At 40.1% G+C, this 13104-nt stretch overlaps 1 protein-coding gene across 2 annotated transcripts in view; it reads left to right on the top strand.

Moving 5' to 3' along the window:
- The window catches only part of ADAMTSL1 (ADAMTS like 1), a 397281-nt gene that overhangs the window by 311615 nt on the left and 72562 nt on the right, over positions 1 to 13104 (top strand). The window lies entirely within an intron of this gene.

Raw genomic sequence — 13104 nt, 5'->3', positions numbered from 1 at the left:
CACCTCTCTTGGTATGTGCATTTAAATAGAGTGGTGGTGATCACTGTCACTCAACCAATGTCATAAGATCATAGAATTTACAGCTAGAAGATTCTTAGAGATTTGATCCAACCTTTTCATTTTATGAGAGGGAAACTGAGACCCAGATAAGTTAAATGACCTATCTAAAGTACAGGTAGCAAGTAGCAGAACCTGGATTTAAGGGTCTGAGCACCTAGTCCCAACCTCCCCACCACTACCTCCCATTTTCTAGGTAAGAAAACTCAATCCCTAATGGATGAAGTATCTTATCACATGTCACCTAGATAATAATTACCAGAGCCAGGGTTTGAATTCACATCATCTGACATCATCACTATTTTGGCTAAGTCACTCACACTTGAAAAACCTTTAAAGATTTTTAACTACAGGATCAAGGGAAGCTACCATGATCAAAGAGAGCAGAAATCCAGTAGTTTGTCTCTCTAACAAGTCTATGGTTGAAAGGGACATAAACAAAATTTATTTTTAAAATAGGAAATGTTTGCATAGAATAAACCTGGATGTGTTTGCCAAATCTCAGAATACTAAGACAAGATATTATGCCTTCTGAAGATAAAAAGTAAGGGCAAATAGAATAAAATACTTCTTAATAAAGTGGATCATAAACAGATCCCATTTCTTATGCTTACAACCTATGTGACCTCACTAATGAGAGCTCACTAATTACTCACTTATAACTCACTCTGTGAGCCTTGTTGTTTTTAATCTATAAAATAAGAGAGACTAGATGGCATCTGTCCTTCCAGCTCTAAATCTATGATCCTATGATTCTATGAACTAAGGTAGCTATATTCTTTCCAGAAAGCCAAGGTTAAAATCCATTTATGTCAGTAAGACTCATCTTGGTGAGTTTAAATCCAGCCTCAGACATTTACTAGCTAGGTAACCCTGGGCAAGTCATTTTACTCTCTTTGCCCCAGTTTCCTCATCTGTAAAATGAGCTGCAGAAGAAAATGGCAAACCACTCCAATATCTTTGCCAAGAAAACCCCAAATAGAGTCACAGCAAGTTGGACACAACTGAAAAACAACCGAGAAATGATAATTGGGAGAGAGAGAGCTCTGGGAATCTTTTGTCTTGGCCTTTAAATATTATCACTGATAACCCTGGCACATAGTATCATTTAAGCTTGTTGATTGATTGATTAGTTCATTATTATTTAAGAGGGCACAGATAGTCTGGTCCTAGAAGTATATCATAGGGAATTTTAAATGGAGTGGGGATGAGTGAATCAGAAGCTTGGTAGCAATGAGCTTTAGGCACCTGCAGCATGAGGGTGCCATACAAATGAAAGCCAAAGTGGAGGCTTAAATAGTGGAGCATGTAAGCCATACGTCCAGTTGGTGGTGATGGTGACACTTAAAACAAACAGTGCCTAACTATGGTTAGGCTTCTCAATTTTGCCGGAATCCAGCTTTAGCCAACTCTTTCTACTCCAGATAGTGGGAGAAGGGTGGAAAGTAAGTTTTTTCCTGCCTTGCTAATTCATGGAACAAAAAGTATTCCATTTCTTTTGGCTGGACAGTAAGAAACGTAGCTGAAGATCAGCTTGCTGGCCTGTTTTTCAAGCCTGAGTTGGAGAAAAAAAAAAGTGTGAGCGGCACTAAACATACGAAAAGGCCAGAGCTGCCATTGGTACCACTACATCAGAAAGTGGGGGGGGGGACCCCATTTTGTGCTGGATTTCATGGCTTGTCATCATTAGTGTGCCTGGTAGTGGCTCCAAAATGCTTATTTATTTTCAAACTGCTTTCACTGAGGAAGTGCTGAAATGCCTAGGGTTGTTTCAATTGGTCTGTTTTTGTTTAGTGTCCAAACCCATCTTTCTCTTGGAGTCTCTGGGCTTCAGCACCAGCTTTGTCTGTAGGGCTTATAAAAAATAAAGTAAAAATAACCCAAGGCCTAATCACAAGTGAGATCCTATTTAGGGAGTTGACAAAATGATGGGGACCTTGGCTCTTAAAACAGTGGAAGTTTTATGCTTTTGAGCTTTCTGAGCCACTCATGTCAGCAGATGTAATGACCTTCCAATTTCTATAACTTCCCACTGCAGGAAAATCTGTACAATTCTCAGAGGTCCCAACATTTCTATTTTGGCTATTGGCTTAGTGTAGGAGAAATAGTGCTGGACTTGTAGTGAGGTGGGTTCAAATCCCACATTTCCTAACTGTGTGACCTGAAGAAATTAACTTATCTTCTTGGGGTTTAGTTTCCTTACCTATAAAATAGGCATAATACTATTTGTCTTACTTGTCTCACAGGATTATCATGAGGTCCAAATGAGATGATGTACGAAAGGTGCTATGTAAATGTTAAAGTGCTATATTCTTGTATTCTAGTTATGATGGGATAGGCTAGCTTATTATCATTGCCCTCACTTCATGCCAATTAAACCAATGTCAGCTAATGAGTTAATCCAAAAATAGTAAGACTTGGATGAGGGACAGGAGATGAGAGAAAGTTCTATGAGAGAGGAAGCACCTGAGTTCAGCCTTGTAGAGAGAACCTGAATTTACGGAGGGAATGAGGAGTTCTTTTCAGAAATGGAGGATGATGTGACCAAGGAACCAAGACAGAAGAAGGCAAGGGATGGAGAAAAGTTCAGTCTGGCTGAAAGATAGAGCTATAGGGTATGGGAATGGGAATTGAACATTATTCAAATACTAATTATTCAGCTTGTAGATTATCTGGATTTACCATTTCCCCCATCTCTTTTCATTTATTGGTCTTTTTTTACCTCAATAGGAGAATAAGCAGGAAAATAGGAGAAAAGGTGAAACTGAAGTAAGAATTATGTACTTGTTAATAGTCTTGATGATCGATTTGGTGGAAGAGGAAGTTCTGCTCACTAGCATGGTATTTTTGGATTGTGAATTTCATTTTTCCACGCTCTGCATGTCTGCCTGCCTCCCTCCCCTCCAAACACCGCCATTAGCACTGGAAATTGAGCATTGGCTGTATTTTGCACATACTTGGGCTTGGGTTTTGGAAAAGGACAGACTATTCAAATGTGTGCTGCTGTAGTTGAAGGCAGTAGATAGAGTAGCAGTTAACACACCAAAAGTCTGCTGCCAGAGCTTCTGAATAAGTTATTGAGGGGAAGTTATAACAACTTAGTCTGGTCATCTGGTTCAGCCCAAGAAGAAAACAGTCCTACTTGAAATCCCATTCTATTCTTGGCATAGTTATCAGGGCTCACAAGGGCATTATGCCCCATGGGAAGCACAACTATCTGAATAATAATAATAATAACAACTATTATTACAAAGTACTTTCTTGACTCCCAGTAGCCCTGTGGGGTAGGGAGCTTAGAATTGGGCTTAATTAGTATTAAATTGCAATTCAATTGAATTGTACTTGCTTTCCCAGCTGTATTGCTTTGGATTTCACAGGGTTTGTACTGTACTGGTGCTCCCCATGTTGCTGCTCCATAAAGTCCATCTCTGGTGTTGTCCCCTGCTCCCAGTGGGGTAAACTAGATGGTATGTTCTTATGGAGTTGTTGTGCCCTTGGGGCTGATTGGCTTGAAAAGTCAATATAACTCTCAGGTACCACTTACATCCAGGGAAAGTTTTATCTGTGGGCACTTATCCAGAAAATGCCAAAGAAAAAATGTGATTTTTTGATAATGGATAGAATTCCACTTCATATTTCCAGTCATTTTATTAGAGAATAAGTCAAAAGTTTAAGCACTTTCTAACTGTAAAATACTGGACTGAGGCCTGGGGTTAGAGCAAAAAGGACACAATTCCTACTTCCAAGGAACTTAGAATTGAGTGGGAAATATGACAATTACCCAAACCAGGTAGTATATGATAGGGCCAAGGAGAACCAAGCAGAGCTCTGTGAAAAGCTTAGTGGGAGTCAGAACACAATAAAACCAATGTGTCCCCTTTGCCAGCATCATACCATAAATCTGTACCCACCCTCCAACCCCAGACCCAACTCTCCCCCAGAATGCCCCAATGGAAGGATACCTATCCAACACTGCCATAAAAAGAAGGGGGGGATTTTATTTTGTTTAGTTTGTTTTAAGGCCATAGTCCCATATCCCTTGTTTTTCTTGTTTCGGAATACTTGTCCCAGGTGTGGGGCTGAGATGGGTCTCTAAACTACATAGGCAGAGTCAAACTAAGTCTATCGGCCATTACCATACTTTCAAGGAATCCTAAGGCTCCATGGAACTAAATTTGAAAAACAATACTCTTAGGTGTCTCCCACCTTTCCCAGGCAAGAGTGACCTTTGAAGAAATGCCTTTATTAGTTTACTTTTGTTTTGCAGGATTCCCTGTAGAAAAAAGTAGGGAGGGGGAAGACAACAGTGGGATCAGGCAGTTCTGGATTAAGCATAAATTAGTATTGAGTACTTCAGACAAACAATTAGGCTTCTATTTCACGAGGTTTTTCATTTTTATTTAGACACACCTGTTTTAGTGCATGCTTTCTCCAATATCATCAGTTCTGAAGAGTCCATAGTGTGTGTGTTTGTGTGTAGAGAAAGAATCTCCATCAATGACCTACCCCAAGAAAAAACTATACTAAACCTTTGCTTGGTTTAATGGTTATTATCCATTCCTTCATATATATGACAAGCATTTATTAAGTGCCTACTATTTATAATGAATTGGGCTAGATGTTATATGTGCACACTATCAGGTCTCTCTTCTTTATGGTGCTCTCCCCTTTAGCCAGAATCCAGGTGAACATATAAAAGCTTTCACTTGGATTTGATACCATATGATCCAAAGCCCCAGCTATTGAATGCAGATTTAAAGCCAGAAAGGGACCTTGTTAGTTATCTAGACCAACTTGTTCATTTTACTGATGAGGAAACTAGAGACCAGAGAAGTTACTTAACCTCTGCCCGAGGTTGTACAGGTAGTGAGTGCTAAAGTTTTGATTCATACCCATTTCTTCAAACTCCCAGTCTGGCATTTTTCCACTATACCATTTGCTACCTTCCTAAACAAGGATGCCTCCTATGTCAAGTATCAAGCCAATGAATAACATAAATCAGTATGTCTTTGATACTACATCTGAACCACTTTCAGAACTACTACCATTAGGAAACGGCTAAGTATCTAGTTTTATATGTTTTATAAGGGAGAGTGGATATCTGTCTTGAGGTCAAAGGGACCCAGGTTCACAGTCTACTTTCAACACGTACTAGTTTCTGTGACCACAGGAAGTCACTTAAGCCCTCAATGCCTCATTGGGACAGAAAAATTATTGATCTGCATTAGTTAGGAGCAATACCTTACATAACTAGTATATATGACCTTTAGGACTTAGGACAAGTGGCATAAAATGTTTTTATTAAATTTTTTATGTCTATCATCTTTATGATAGACATAAAAAACTGAGGTCATTAACATGTTATATCAACTAAAGTTAGCAATATGGAACAGATTTATATAATCATTTTTTGGTATGGTACCAGCTATACCATATAACAGCTATTTGACCTTGAGCAAGTCACACCTCTCAGCATAAAATGTAAGCAAGAAGGGTTCATAGACCCAGAAAGAGCTAGTTGGGGTATAGGGGTATGTATACTAGGGAGTTTAGAGTGGGAGCTTCTGGAGCTTCATTTTTTAACTAATTCTTGCTAACTAGGTATCAAGCACAATTTATTTCCACCTCCTGAAAGAATGAATGTACTAAACTCCTCCCAAAGCCTTCCTTTATGAAGGGCTCACAAGCTTCCTGATAACTGCATTTTCCATCAACAGCTCTGCTAAGCTTCAAATCTACGAAACACCATGCCCCTACACCAGGTCCCCCCTGCTTCCTCACCTCTTCATCTTCCTTTTGTGTGTTCCCCCATTTTCCCCCATTAAATGAGAGCTCCTTGAGGTCAAGGGCTGTCTCTTTTTCTTATTTATATATCCAGAGCTTAGTTCAGTGCCTGGCACATAGTAGGCACTTAATAAATGTTAACTGAATTGAATTGAAAAATGTACTTTCAATTCTCCCTTCGTTTTGGCACCCTAGAGCAAAGCCCTGGTCAAGCTTCTTGTTAGACCTCTGATTGAGGTGACTGTGTCCCCGATTCAGGAGACTTATAGTGATGAAATCACAGGTTGAGGGAGAAATGGAAGAATCCTCGATGACCTTAATTTTTTTATTATAGACTCAAACATCAAATAAAATGAGCATTTCATATACAAAGTGAAACAGAGAAAAGATTCCATGTGCAGCCACAAATCTGTACTACATACAACTTACTTCTCCCTCCAAGTATATAAGTTCAACATGTAATTTTCAAAGTGATGCTACTTGTCTGTTTCCTACTGACCATAATTCTATATTCTTCTATGCATTTTTGAAATATTTCAATGGCCCAATTTTCCTTTTTCTCTTTTTTTTTCCATTTATATAACCCTACCACTTGTACCTCCTTATTCAACTCCCACCACCCCTTCTTCAAAAGAGAAAACAAAGCATTTGTATCATATATGCATAACCAAGCAAAATAAATCCCCACATTTTCCATGTCTAAAAAATATATGTTCATTTTGAACTTGAGTTCCTCACCTCACTTTGAAGAGGTAGGTAACATGTTTCCTCACTAGTCCTTTGGAATTTTGGTTGGTCATTACATTATCAGAGTTCTTATGCCTTTGTGTAGATGTTTTCCTTTATAATTGTTATTGTTGTTGTATGACGTATTCTTTGTGTTGTACTCACTGAATTGTACCTCAGTTCACACAAGTCTTCCCAGGTTTGTCTCAGGTGATTTCTTAAAAGACATGATGGAAAAGTACCTAGAAAATAAGTTTTATTAAGAATAAGCAACCTAGATCCAGGCAGAAATACATGATACTTCATTGCTTATAATCGTTGAGGAGATTTTTCCTCTACTATCTATGAATAATTCTATAGATTCAAGATACTGATACTTATTTAAAAAAAAAAAAGTTTTGGGTAAGTTTCCTCACTGATGGCCAAGCAGGATGCAATAGGAGGTGAATTAAGAATATGAATGGAAAACAGGCTTCAGATCAAGCTACAAAATGGCCATACATGGAAACTTCTTGGGGTGGGAGTGTCCAATGGGAAATGCCTAGAGGGTCAGTTTTTTAACTACATTTGCCAGCGATGTTGCATGTGAAAGTCATAAGCAAATGCAAAAAGATTTCCAAGTTTCATGATAAAATGAACACTAGCTTCAAAATCATGCGGCTTGTTTTGAGCTATAGGAACACACGTAAAGGAGACAAATTTATTTCACAGTTGAAAATAACAGCTGAAAATATAAAATTATAAAATCATGGAATCCCAATGTTGGAAAGAACCTGAGAGGTCAGTTAGTCCAACCCATACCTGAACAGGAGTTTCCTTAGAGAGGGACAAAGGAATTATTCTCATGACTGGAAAAAGCACAGGCTTGGGAGTCAGAAATCCTGGATTCAAATTCTTCCATGTGGCAATGGACAAGTCATTTCCCTTTGGCAAACCTTAGTCTGCTTATCTGTAAAATGGGGCAGTTGGATCACATGATCGCTAAGGTCCCCTCCAGCTCTAAATCCTGTGACAATGCAGTAAGTGAACTGGACACCATGAAAGGGGTTTGGGGTTAAAGAAGGGATCCCTGAAATTAGTAGGTTGTTTCAAGGTTTGAGATAGCATCAAAAATACACCAAGAACAGCAGAGCTAAGGCTTCATACACATCACAGTGTAAGTCACTATTCCATGGTCAACCCATCAGGGTCTTGAAGAAGAAGGATTTTTTTAAAGCCATTCATTATGTCTTACTATCAAAGAGAGCCCCATATGGCAACACTACAGAAGGTTTTGATAAAGGGGTCAACACTTTTAATACTGGCAGGTGGGACAAATAAGAGAGGTAAGTTCTGAAAGGTAAATAGAAAAGCCAGGCCGAACCATTTTAGGCAAAGGGCAGTAATGTGGATTGATTTGCCAGTGACACTGATGGAGCCACGTGTAGTAATGAATTCAAGATCTAACTAGATGTATTTTTGGGAACAAAGGGGGCTGGGCGGGGGGGGGGGGAGCCTGAAGACAGGATTAAGACAAATTAAAGAGAGTGAATAATGCAGGGTTGGATGGCCTTCTCCCATTCCCAAAATGTCTTCTTTTCTTAGACCTGGAACAGTTCTGAAGCATCGGGTGTTAAGTAACTTTTAGTCTGGCAACTGAATTAAAAATAGCAAAGGTTAAACTAAAGACAAGTTTCCCAAGCTTACGGGTGATGTGAAACTCTTCAGAAGCCTCAACATCTGCTCTAAGAAACCTCCACACAAACCCCCAGCCTGCATGCCTTTGAGCTACTGCATTTTTTGGTTTCAGAAAAAACATTCTTGCTCCTGGAGGAGGGCGTCTCAAAGCACTTTTCCCTCCTCTAGCACCAAGAAACTGAAAACATAACGTTCTGGTTAGCGACTGAGCATTTCTGTAAGTAGCTACAAGCCTAGCCACAAGCCAAAAGCCAGTCAAAGAAACCTAAACTCTATGCATCCCTACTAGGCATCAATGGGTGGCCCAGACAGAGTCAGTTTAAGAAAAGACCATTCCCTGTGGCATTAAGCTCCTTGTGGATTGCTGAAGCAAAAGCAACTTTTTTTCCTTAGAAAAGGATAATGCCATATAAAAATCCATGAATAAACAAAAAAAATTTGTTGGGGCAACAAGGTGGCACAGTGGATAGAGCACCAGCCCTAGAATCAGGAGGACCTGAGTTCAAATTTTACCTCAGATATTTACTAGCTGTGTGACCCTGGGAAAGTCATTTAAGCCTGATTGCTTCAAAAAGGGAAAGAAGCAGAGAGAGAGAGAGAGAGAGAGAGAGAGAAGCATTTTTAAGCATTTACTTTGTGTAAGCCATAGTGTTAAATTCTGGGGATAAAAACAGAAAAGTATGACAGTCCCTGCTGTCAAGGAGGTTAACAGGAAAGGCAATATTTACAGGTGTCAACTATGAGTTAAATGATCAGGTCTTCCTGACTCCAGGCCCAATGCTCTAACCATTGTACTACCAGACTGATTTTCCTTAAGCACAGGTCTGACCATGTCACTCTCCTACTCAATAAACTCCTGTTGATCCCTATTGCCTCTGGAACAAAATATTAAATCCTCTGTTTGGCTTTCAAAATCTTTCAAAACCTGGGCCCAGCCTTCCTTTCAAACTTGACATTGAATTACTCCTCTTCCTGCACTCCAAGATACAAATAAACTGGTCTTCTTGCTGTTCCTTGCACACAATGCTTAATCTACCACCTCTCTGTCTTTGCACTGGCTGTGCCCAGTGCCTAGAAGGCACTCCCTTCTTCCTCACTTCCTTCCAAACTCAGCTCAGGTTCTACCATCTACCTCAAGCTTTTCCTGATCCTCTCAACTATTATTGACCTTAAACTACCTTGTATTCCTTTTGTATTTATTGTTGATATTCTTATGTATGTACATGTTATCTCACCTGATGGAATACTAGGGGACTTTCGTTTTTCGTCTTCATATCCTCAGGACTTAGCATAGAGCCCAAGACACAGTAGGTGCTTAACAAATGCTTATGCATAGTAAGTGTAATAAACATTTTTAGATGAACATTTAGATAAACATTGTCTGTTTGGCTCAATGTAGGAAATAATTTGCCAGCAACTAGAGTTGTCCAAATGTGGAATGAGCTGCCTCAGGGTTCATAAGATTTCCTTCACTGAAGCTATGTAAAAAAAAAAAAAAAAAGTGAGTGGAATTTAGATGACTCTTTATTGGGGAAGTCATAATGAAGTAACTTCCTTGTGTCTACCTTGTATGTACCTCCTTGTCTGCATGTTGTCTCCCTCCCTCCTCCACCCCCATTCTAGACCAACAGGAACAGAAACTGCAGGGATATATGAGGAATCTAAGACAAGAGCTAAAGGGTCCAGGGAGTAGGAGATCAGACTGGACTGGTCAGGTAAAGGAAGTCATGAGCCAAAGAGAGAGAGAGAGCCACACTGAGGCCTTTGCCTCTCAGTAGGCAATCTTCATAAGTTGTGAAAACTGAAAGAAATGACTTCCTCCCCAAGTAGCCAGTCCTCCAGTGACCACAGACACCCTCTCTGTATAGCTTTCCAGAACCTGGGCTCAACAGTAACCTTAACTTTCCTTGAGAGTTTCATTGGTTATTAGATTATTTGGTGTCTGTGAATAATGGTATTTTACTTTCTTCATTCTCCCAGAGAATAGCTGGCATCAGCTCTTTGGTTGGCATGTAGGAAGCTGTGCCAAACTAAGATGGCAGTCATTTACAGGGATATTTCAAACTGTTGTCTGAAGCGGAGCCAGGTGGGGCAACCTTACCACTCCTGTTCTTAAACAGGAAGGGGAAAACGAACTGCTCGAGGCTCAGGTGACTACTTGAGAGGCAACTGGATAGAGTTTGAAGGGCTCTGGACTCAGGAGTGAAATCCAAGTGCTAGCTTCACTTCTTACAGCCTTTCTGTGCCTCAGTGTCCTCATCTCTAAAATGGGGATAGTAAAGCTAGCACTACCTAATAGACAGAGTTGTGAGGAAAGTGAATTAAGACATCATGGAAAGGTAAGTTATTACCCCACCCTCTTTCCAATAAAAAAGTAGTAGGTATTACATATGAGCTATATCGTCATTTTAGAAATACTTAACCCCTGAGAAATCTGAGAAGCAGATCAGACATGGGATCGCTACCTCACTTTATTTCCTAGCACTTTCATTTACTTATTACATACTCATTTGTATTAGATATTATATTTAGGAAGGAAGGGAATGTTAAACACCTACTATGTGCCAAGCACTGTTCTAAGAACTTTATAAATATTATCTCGTTTGATTCTCAGAACAGCCCTAAGAAGTAGGTACTATTGTTATCCCCATTTTACAGTTAAGGAAATGGAGGCAAACAGAAGTGAAGTGATTTGCCCAGTATTACAGAGTTAGTATCTGAGGCTGGATTTGAATTCAGGTCTTCCTGCCCCCCAGGCCCAGTGCCCTAACCAATGTGCCATCTAGCTACCTCTTTACAGAGACAGCATGGTATACTGTTATGCAACGGGCCACCAGTTGCCTCAGATCACAAGACTTGACCTGCACATGTCCCCAGAAGCTTTTTTTGGTCTTGTCTTATCTACCTCCACACACCTTACTTGGAGAAGAATGACATTTGTGTGGACTAATAAAATGATCTGGAATCTTTTCCCCTCTTAATGCCTGGATCCTTGAGGACTCAAGTTGTCACAGAGAATGTAACCATGCCTTTTCCAGACCTGGTATTTGCCTCCTCCCCAGCATCTAGCACAGTAGGCATGTGACAGAAAATCTGGGCTCCTGTGCTGTCAGACATGGGCAATGTTAACGCTACTCTACTCCATTTTCTGGCTGAATATATTTCCAGAGAGATAGCACATATAACACAAACTTTAGCCCCTTGTGCATAATGGACCCTTGGGCAAGTTATCACTTGCATTGCACATTGGCAGACTTCACTTCTCAATGTCCTGCTCCCAACCCCTTTGCCCCTTCTTCTGTCTCCCTTCTACTCTGATTTCATAAATTCCATCACAAAACCCCACAAAATCTTTCTGGTTTTGTTTGGAAAGCAGCATAGTCTTTCTGAGCCTGTGCATCTGAAGTAGAAATATATCAGGTTTGTAACCAAAATATCAACTGAGAGAGCTGAGCTACCAATAAATTAAAATCCTGCCTTGTAGAAACTGTATTAATGGAACAAAAATGACCAAAAGTAGACAGAAAATTTTGTTTCCAGACTTTTCTTACCCCCCCCCCCCGCAAGATGGTACTGAGAGAATGAAGTAACCATTGACTTCAGCCCCCTTTCCTTTCTTTTATTTCCTAGAGACCTGGAGTGTGAACTCTCAGGGAAACTAGATTCAGCTGGCAACTTCCAAAGTTGTGATCTTCACTGTAGCAAAACCATTCTCTTAGGCCCTGATACGAGCAAATAATTTTGCTATCTTCTTTTCAACTGAAGATAATGTTTCCTACATTTTTGCTGTTGTGGTTCAATCATTTTTTAGTCATGTCCAACTCTTTGTGACCCCATTTAGGGTTTTCTTAGCAGAGATACTGGAGTGGTTTGCCATTTCCTTCTGCAGCTCATTTTACAGATCAGGAAACTGAGGCAGACAGGGTTAAGTGACTTGCCCAAGCAAGGGTCACAGGGTCATACAGCTAGTAAGTGTCTGAGGCCAGATTGTTTTTCAAATCTTCCTGCTGCCAGGTCCAGTGCTCTCTGCACCATGCCACTTAGCTGATAAATCGTCTCTACATATAACCCCCCAACATTATATATATACCTAAGTAGATTGAGGGAAAAAGAAAAAAAATAGATTTAAACAGGAAGAGTGCTGAGGCACACCCATGTTTTAATCCATATTACTATACCAAATAACTACTAAGTGTCTATTATATTCAAGCACTGGACCAGACACTGAGAATATAAAGACAAAAATGGGAAAAAGTGCCTACCTTCAGGGATCTTACATTCTACTAGGGAGTAAAACATGAAGAAATGAATACAAGCTAATTTGAGGATAGAGAAAAGCACAAACAATGAAGGAAAAGACTATAGGAAGAAGTACCTAAACTAATCCCTGAAAGAGGAACATAAGATGAAGAGGTGAGGAGGGCCTGCGCTAGTGTAGGGGTTGTGTGCATGGAGAGAAGGAAATGGATAGGAAAGATGACATGGAGGAGAGAGAATTGGCAAACTTGGCAATCGATTGGAGATGGGGCTTTTGCATGACTGTTGGTCACAAGAAACAAGGAAAGAAGGGTTTGATCCTTTGGTGGTCCTAAAAGGAGCCCCTTTCACAGAGCAGAAAGATCACTAGACCTGCAGCCAAGAATCCTGGGTTCTAATTCTGCAAGCGAAGTATTAGTGGAAAAGTCCTGGACTTCTACTCTAGGGCATGTGGGTTTGAAGGATATCCCTGATAGCTCTAAGCTGTGTGACCATGGGCAAGTCATGTAATCCATCTGAAACTTATTTTACTCATCTGCAAAATGGGAGTAACAGTAGCTACACCACCTACTGCATGGTGTTGTGAGGAAAGTGCTCTGTAAA

The sequence above is a fragment of the Vombatus ursinus genome, unplaced genomic scaffold, assembly GCF_900497805.2.
Source record: "Vombatus ursinus unplaced genomic scaffold, bare-nosed wombat genome assembly UNPS02014770.1, whole genome shotgun sequence".
Lineage (NCBI taxonomy): Eukaryota > Metazoa > Chordata > Mammalia > Diprotodontia > Vombatidae > Vombatus > Vombatus ursinus.
Note: the sequence above shows the minus strand (reverse complement) of the source record. Positions and strands in the feature narration are given on the sequence as shown.